This window comes from Elephantulus edwardii, unplaced genomic scaffold (assembly GCF_000299155.1).
Source record: "Elephantulus edwardii isolate Elephantulus edwardi_28Jun2011 unplaced genomic scaffold, EleEdw1.0 scaffold00193, whole genome shotgun sequence".
Classification (NCBI taxonomy): Eukaryota; Metazoa; Chordata; class Mammalia; order Macroscelidea; family Macroscelididae; genus Elephantulus; species Elephantulus edwardii.
This window is the reverse complement of record NW_006399943.1, coordinates 160,128-168,950: the sequence shown is the minus strand read 5'-3', so window position 1 is coordinate 168,950 and position 8,823 is coordinate 160,128. Positions and strand designations below refer to the sequence as shown.

General features: G+C 47.2%; 1 pseudogene; it reads right to left on the bottom strand.

Annotated features, from left to right (window-relative positions):
* Positions 1-5,416: 5,416 nt before the first annotated feature.
* Positions 5,417-8,823, bottom strand: part of LOC102855420 — a 25,765-nt pseudogene continuing 22,358 nt past the window's right edge.

Genomic DNA, 8,823 nt, shown 5'->3' with positions numbered 1-8,823 from the left:
ATCAAGGATATGTTTGCTTCATAGAATGAGTCTGGGAGAATCCCATCTTTTTCTATTTTCTGAAATAGCTTATGTAGGATTGGTAACAGTTTCTTCTGTGAATGTTTGATAAAATTCACTTGTAAGAGGCTGTAAATCTTTAGAAGCAAGTTGAGCGGTTGCTGGGTTTGAACTGCCAATCTTTTAGTTAGCAGTCAAATGCTTTCACAACCACATTACATGAATGAATGCCAGGCGCTGTTGTATGTGCTTGGCTTCAATGAAGTCATTGAACCCTCATCACTTTCTGAGCTGGGGCTTGTGAGCAGTGTCGGCCCAGACAAGGAAACTGAGGCCCAGAGTGGAGCTCCCTGGCTGGTGAGGAGCACATAGAGGGTTTGAACTTAGGCAGGCTGCTCAAAGCTCCCCATCAGACTGCCCGCTGCCCTGTGAAGCAATGGTGCTCTTTCAGGAACCTCCCCTGTGTGGGGGCTCAGTGCCCTCCCTCCTGGAGCTGACTGAGGTCTGGGAGTTTGGGAGCTGGAGGGGCTTGGTGGTTTTGCCAGATTGCACTTGAGCAACGGGACCTTTACCACACTTGTGAAGAATCTGCCCTGGAAGCCTCCGGAACGTCAGCCCTGCTTAATGAGCTGTGGAAGCTGCCTCTGCAGTCCACAGAGCACTGGGTGAGAAGTCAGGAGGGTCCGCTCAGCTCCCATGGCTGGTCAGCGGCTCAGAGGGCGCCGGACCTAGAGGAGGTCAGCGGGAATGTTCTTTGCCTCTTTTGAGGCAAGGTGGGAGTGGGACCATTGAGATAGTTTCCAAGGGCCCTGTGACAAATGCCAGGTACTGTGTGACCCTCTCATGTCTCAGACCGAGAGCAGGGGAAGGCCTGGGCCCACATGTGATTCACCAACATCCACCTGCTGCTGCTATTGTGGGTGCCACCCTGTCCGTAAAACGCACGGCAACTCTGTTCACCAGAATGCGACACACCTTGTTCTGCACGTCCTCACGGCCATGACGGAGCCCCTTGTTGGAACTATGTCAATCCGTCTCACTAAGAGTCTTTCTGTCTTACTGATCCTTCACGTTAGTCAGCGTGATGTCCTTCACCAGGACTGACCCCTCCTGATAACATGTTCAAAGTACGTGAGATGGAATCTCACCATCCTCACTTAGAAAGAACGTTCTGGGTCTATTTCTTCATAGGCATCTTTGTCTGTTCTTCTGTCAGTCCCCAGTGTAGTCAAAAGTCTATGCAAGAGCCTAGTTCAAAGACATCAGTTATTGTTTGGGATCATCCCAACTTTCACATGCTGGACTCCCAAGTTCATTATCAACCCCCTGCTGCGCATCACAGTGATAAAGAACAAAGGTATCTGTTTAAACACTAAGGTGCACTTGAATCAATCCATGATATTTTCTTTTTTTAATTTTTAAAAAATTAATTTTTTGTGTGTGCTTGTACCATCAAATCAGATCAGACTGGTACAGGAGGAGATTGTCCCTCCTTCTCCAGCAGAGCATCTGGTGGATTCAAACCATATTTTCTTTTTTTAAAAAAAGTTTTATTTATTTTATTTTTGTCTCTTTGGAATCAAGCTCATCTCATGAATGGTCATTAATCAGCATTTTATTTTTGAAAATATTTTTTATTGTGATTTTAATGAAAGTTTACAGAAAACTTGGATTTCCACTCATTCATTGTTGCACATTTTCCTCCCTACCCCACCCCTCTAGTTAACTTTTCTCTTTAAAAAATTCATTCATTGTTGTAAACTATGGTATTTTCAGTTGTTTCTTACACATCAGAAAGTTGGACAATGAAAAGGAGGACAGAAGAAGGATTGATGCCTTTGGCTTGTGGTGTTGGAGAAGAACACTGAAATCCCATGGACGGCCAACAAAAAGTCTGTCTTGGAGCAAGTGCAACCATGGTGCTCCTCAGAGTCAAAGGTGGTGAAACTTGTCAGGAGGGGCCAGTGCTTGCTGGGAAAGGTAAAGGGTCAGCAAAGAGAGAAGGACTCTCAATGAAATGGACTGACAGTAACTGTCACAATGGACTTGAGCACGATGGTGGTCAGGAAGACGGCTCAGCATAGGGCGAGGCTCAGACCTGTTGGTCATGGAATAACTATGATTTGCAGTCAATCTGATGGCACCTAACAACATAACAACATCTCTGTGTTACTTGCTCTGACTTACTCAACCAGTTAGGTTTTTTCATTGTAAATATAGGACAAGGAACTTTTCTTTAGTGTAGAATTACTTCCTGTAGGTGGGGCAGGGGAGTGGTAGAATGAAGCCAGGATTGAGTGGCTTCTGACTCATGCGTTCCACAGGAGTTTCTTCTCTTTCTTTCAGACCTTACTTTATGGGTTTTTTTTGTTGTTGTTGAGAATATACACAGCAGAAGACACGCCAACCCAGTCATTTCTCTGCGTACAATGCAGATACTTTGATTGGACTCTTCTCACCCATTCTCACCCCATTTCTGAGGTATTCCTTTCCAATTTTCCTAACCCCACTTCCCTTAAGGTTCCTATCTCATCTTTTGCATTGCTATTGTCAGTTTGATTCCATGTTGTCATTGGGGACCGTCAAGTAGAGTGCGACTCGTTGAGACCCTGTGAACAACAGATCTGAACCCCGTCCTTCCTTAGCCAACACCTTAGTGCCACAAGGTGACCTTCAGCTTGCATTAAGCCTCCCTCATTTCCTGATGTAGTATTTGGTCTACTATTAGTAAATTTGATGTTCAGCTTCCCTCACTGATCCTCCATCTTTCCCAGGTTAACATTCCTGTCTAAGGAGCAGATTTTCCCAGCAACATAAGTGTGTGAGATGAAACACTTCACCATCCTTGTTTCCAAGAGCACTCTAGCTGCACCTTCTCCAAGACATAGCTCAATTCAACACCACAGTTCAAAGTCATCTCCAAGACATCTCTGTATCCAACACCACAGTTCAAAGTCATCAATGTCGCTTCTGTCATACTTATTCATTGTCCAGCTCACAGCAGTATGGCAAGGGATTGAAAAGACCATGCTCAGAATCAGGTCTTTTCTCCTTTTATGTTGCCTGTTGGTCCAGTGGTGAGAATTTTTGTTTTCTTGACGGCTACACTGTTTGCTCTTCTGCAGCAAGTATTTCATGCCCTCCTCACACACAGCAAACAAGGTTGTGCCGTCTGCATTTCGAAGGTTATTGATGAGTCTTCCTCCATTCTTGATGTCGCATCTTTCTTCATAGAGTCCAGCTTCTCAAATAATTTGCTCAATACAGATTGAATAAGTATGGATAAAGGATACAACCTCGGTGCATACCTTTCTGAATTGTAAACCACGTGCCTGTTCCCTTGCTGTTCTCATAACAGCTTCTTTGTCTAGGTATAGGTTTTACATGAGCACAGTTAAGTGTTCTGGGATTCTCATTCTTCTCAATGTTATAATTTGTTATGATCCACACAGTCAATTAACTTTGCATAGTCAATAAATGACCCCATGTAGATAGACCTTAAAAGAGCACAAGGATTCAAAACCAGACATTGTTTACTACTTAAGCTAAACCATAGTTTTAAGATGACTTCAAGGGATATTTTCCTTTATTTGAGGCAGTAGTTTCAATCTTCATGACTCCAGAAAGTATGGATCTCATGAGATTTTGAAATCTTTTCAGCATTCCCCCTCCTGCTGAATACAAGAAGCTAAAGAATCTTTGATCAAAATGCTTAGGAATGGTAGTCAGGCACCATCCAGTGTCTCCACGGCTTCCAAGGACTGAATTTTCAGCCATGAATCACCAGGCCTTTATGCTAAAGCACAGCTGGATGAACTTGAGCCTCTCACCTTTGGGACAGAAACGGAACACATTATCTGTTTGCACCACCCAGGTGCTGCATTTTCTGTTTAGTCTCTAGAATTCATTATCAAGAGCACTGTTAGCGATATATGTTTGGCCTTTGTCCAGATCTAACAGTGGCGTAATGCCAGTTGCTGAGGGACACTTTCTTAGCATCTGACATCAGCAAACCAGCCACTCAAGGCAGACGTAAATATGCAGCACACGCTTTTCTAGCTGTGTCCCCCCCCCAAACGCTGACAGAAAGTGCGCTTTGCTGATGACACTGTGATAGAGTTGATTCCCTGGAAGAGATTGTAGATAAAAAACAAGACCAGAAATTATCTACAGTTCTTCATGTTCACCATCGAGTCAAGGTGTTTATGTACTGAGTCTCCTAGAAGTGGCTAGTTCACTGTAAAAGGTAACAAGAGTCAGTGTGACCCTCCACTTGCCATCAGACTCCCCACAGGCACAGCTCAGAAGCACGGGGCTCTTCCTTGGGACTGCCCCGTATCCGCGTGCCAAAAACTCTAAAAAGCAAACATTGCTGCAAAGCAAGTTGAGAACTCCCAGGAAAGATCAAGTAACCCGATGGAAGCAGAGGCTGTAACTGGTTTTTAACTCCTTCAACACCTATGCTAAGGAGCTCTCGTGTCAGAGTGGCAAACGTGGCTGGCTGCTAAGCAAAGGGTCGGTGGTTCAAGCCCACCAGCCACTCCACAGGCCGCCTGTTTCTATAAAGATCCATAGCTTGGGAAGCCCCGTGGAGAGCTCCACTCTGTCTCGTGGGATTGCTGGGAGTTGGCGTTGACTTGATGGAAGTCCGAATGAGGTGGATCAGGACACCAAGGCTTAGAGAGAAGAACGCTGGACTTTCTTTCATTCATTCAATTCTGACCAAGCAGCTGTGGACATTTTCCCAGAGATGCCCCAAAGCGATGGACCTTCAGCTCCCTCGCCCTTTGTTTGCCCATCACTTTGTCATCAAGCAAATATCGGGGCACGTGGTAGTACTCAGCTCAGCCAGCTTCACGGGTGCTGCACGGAGCCCCCACTCAGAAGGCCCCACATGGAATTTCACACTCAGAAGGTGCCAACTGCTTGGATTTGTCTTTTCAAGGAATCTCTTCTTTGAATTACGTGTCCAGTCACTAACTGAAAGGGCAGAGGGTAGAGAAAGCCTCTCAGAGGCCCCTCAGAAGAAAGACCTTTAAATCTGTGAGGCATCTTCTACTCTGACACATGTGGTTGGGAAAGACTCAGTTTACCTACAGTCCTGCCTCCTGCCAATTCCCTGTCTCCTCTGCACAGAGGGTCAGCCGCCTCTCTCCTAATCCACAGCCCCTCACCCCCGCCCCATGACCTAGACTGTCCTCTCCCCAGTGCCTCCGGGCTGGGCCAGCTCACTCAGACACAGAGTCAGGGCACAGCCCTGGGTGCTGTGAGGGTGTTCACGCCCCTCCACCCTATAGGTTCCCTGCATCACCAGCCAGCAGACTGGAAGCCCCCCGACTGACAGGTGAGGGTGAGATGTGAGGAGAGGAAAGGCTGTTTCCTGCGTCATGCCGTTGGCCCACCGCCTGCCATCCGCTCAGCCGAGACACAGCACGTCACCAGACAGCTTCCTCAAGGCCTTCAGGTCAGCTCGAGAGCCTTCGATTTTCCATCAGACCCGCATGAAGCGGCAATCAAGACTGAGCCAGCGCATTGTCGGCCACAGATCAATAGTCCGCCCTCCAGGGGAGGGCTCGGCGCTGGCCAGACAGTGATCGATAGCGGTGTGGACGCAGCCCAGGGCTCTGCAGTCTCATGGCTCCTCCTGAGATGTGCCCTCACACGACCTGCGGAGGTAGGGGGTGCAAATATGGCATCCAGGGAGTTCTCAGGCCAGGCCCCAGGCACCCCACACTGGACTCTCCTCAGCTGCTGCAGGCAGAGGTCGGCTTCCTTGTCTACTCTGTGGTCCAGGGTCCCACCTGTCCCGCTCTTGAGCTGAGTGAGACCACACACATGAGGACAGCTTTGGGACAGCCACGAGGGACAGAAGAGCCCAGAAGGAACATGAAAACAAGGCAGGAGCCTGCTGAGGTTCAAAAGTGCTTCCAGACTGAGCTCTGCTGGGTTCTAGCAGTTTCTACTGAGCATCCTCCCAAGAGGCAGAAGTTCCCAGTCCTCAGTGCGCCTCATACGACCTGTTGCCCATGTTAAAACCAGCTGCAGGTGAAACGGCTCTGGCTTGGCAACTTCCTCTCACGGTGGGGCCCCATGTGTGTGACTGTCAAACTGGGCCCCACAGGATTTTCAGTGGCTGGATATTTGGAAGTAGATCACCAAGCCTTTCTTCCTAGGCACTTCTGAATGGACTCAATTCTCCAACCATTTTTTTTTAGTATCTGACAGTGTTAACCCTTGCCTTACCCAGAGATTACGTATTGCAATATTCGTACAAGAAATCTGAAATCTACCCAGCTTCTACCAACATTTTCATTGTGGAGATGAAATCACAAAGGCTCAGAGAGAGAGGAATGTCATTGTCCCAGGCCCAAGGCCTTTTCCTAGGAAGACAGGCCATCCTACTGTTGGAATGATGGTGGGTCATTCCACCCCAGAGGTGAACTTTGAAGATATCCTTCCAATCAGGAACATGAATTGATGGGAAGGTCCTGGCCCTGACCTGGTGAAGAGAGAATGAGCAGTAATTTTCCAAAAGGCAACTGAAAACAAAACAACCTGATGTAAATACCTAGTCTGAGACCAAAGGTGTGTGCACACGTCAGCCCTGGGTCTCAGTCGCCAGGGCTGTCGCTGGCCCGACAATGAGTGGACTCGCTGTGGAAGTTTCCAAGAACAGGACAGCACTGTCCAGGTGTGCAATGATCAACCATGGAACTATACCCCTAGAGATTCAGGTCATCTACCCTAGTTGTGTTTGTTAGAGACAAATATTTAGATGTTCTATATTTGTGGGGTAATTGCATTCTCACTGAAGTCTGGAGAGTGATTTGACAGAGTTGAATGAGCTGAGTTTATGCTTCAGTGCCACTAAGTTTCATCACTGGGAGAGTCTTTCAAAGACAATGCATTCCACGCAGGTCTAACTGCCTCAATGAACTGTTTCCTTTGCCATGAAATCAGAGGAACTGAATGGTCCCCAGATACTATTATAGCACCTTGAGATCAAGAAAGAAGTAAATGAGTTCTGATCAAAAGAGGAGAAAAATGTGAAACAGAATTTCAGATTTTTACAGAGTCTGGATTTATTGAACCCATGGAGAAGAACCCCTGAATCTATTGCTCTGGGGGGGAAAATAAATTACCAAACCAGGAACCAAAAATCAACCTCTGAAGTCATCATTAAACTAAACATTAATGTCACGAAACCAAAAAAGAATGTCCAGGGTAGGAATTTGACTCTTTCAAAGAATTCTTTGTGTGAGACCGCCTTGTCAGCACTCACTCTACAGCAGAGAAGAGACTGTTAGGGAGCAGTGAGTCTGAGACTCTGTGGTAAACCAGATGGGTAGAAATAGTGAGAATGGTGACACAGTGTGACCTGAGCCAGAGCTACTGAATTAACTGTGTCCTCTGCCGTGTCCAGTCTTTGAGGTTGAAGATTTGTGGTCCATAACTCAGTGTAGGGGAAGGAACATAGTGTGAGTCTCTATCCAAAGTCCCCCTGGGGTGCGGTGGGTGTCCAATTCCCTGCATATCTCCTTCCCCAACCTAAGCTTTTCAGCGTCACCATCTGGCCTTGTGGCCTCAGGAATGACCACACACCCATCCAATGGGGATGACCACTGTTGTTCTCCCAGAGGAGCATTACTGTATTTGAACTACTGACCCTTAGACTAGCAGTCCAATTCCTAACCGACTTCACGGGATCCTTGTTAGAACTTGATACTCTCGTTGGTACAGAATCAGACCTCACTCCTAGATGGCCCTGCAGTGAGTGTCCAAGGCTGTAAGTCGAACAGGAAGACATTGCCTTTCTTTCTCCAGAGCAGCCGCTGGTAAAATCTAACCGCCAGTGAGGAGTGGCCTCTGCGCTAACAGGACAAGCCCCTACAGATTATGCCACTTTGTGGAGGGCTGTTCTCTCTGCCCTGGTCACACAAACAACAAAGTCATAAAGTTATGTTGACTTTTCTTGGGAGGTTCCTCCATCAGTTAAATGAAGAGGCTGAAAGGAGGTGCCCACGTTGGACCCACTGGTCACACTCATACCCGTGATCAGTCAACTCCACGTCCATCCCACACAGCAGGACTCACACTGGTTCAACGTTTCCACCTGACCGGTTCGGTGACACTGACGACTTTTCTCCACATTGTGTAGCCTCTTCTCCCCCCCCCCCCACTTCTGAGTTGTGCCTCATCCAGTGACATAAACTTAGTATCCTCCAATATTCTTCTAGAACACTCAGAGTCACTATTGGATGGACAGTCTCCTCCCATGTGACTCACTGCCTCTGAAAACCCACTGAAGGGTCAGCTATGAATTGTTTCTTACTCAAGGTGCATGAAACAACAATGTTGTCAGTTTGGTCCCAAAAAGAATCTTTAAAGGAATACAGTACTCAAGGCATTGTTTACTAATTAAATTAAATTTGTGCAAAGGAGGTTCAAAATTGTTGTGAAGGAGATTCCTTGAAGCTGCCTGGAGTCCCACCGAAGGCATTTAGAGCTGCTACTATAATAACTGTTGTTGTTATGTGCCGTCAAGTCACTTGCGACTCATAGAGACCCTATGTACAACAGCCCTAAACTCTGCTCTGTCCTGTGCCAATCGCACTATCTCTGACTCTCCCATCCTGATTATTCCAGTCACTGAACCAATCCACCTCATAGAGGGCCTTCTCCTCCTGCGCTTTCCCTCCACCCTCCCAAGCAAGATGTCCCTCTCCAAGGACCAGTTCCTCCTTACAACATGTCCAAAGTATGTTAGACAGAGCCTCAGAATCCTTGCCTCCAAGGAGCCACCCGGTTTAACCCTTTCCAGGA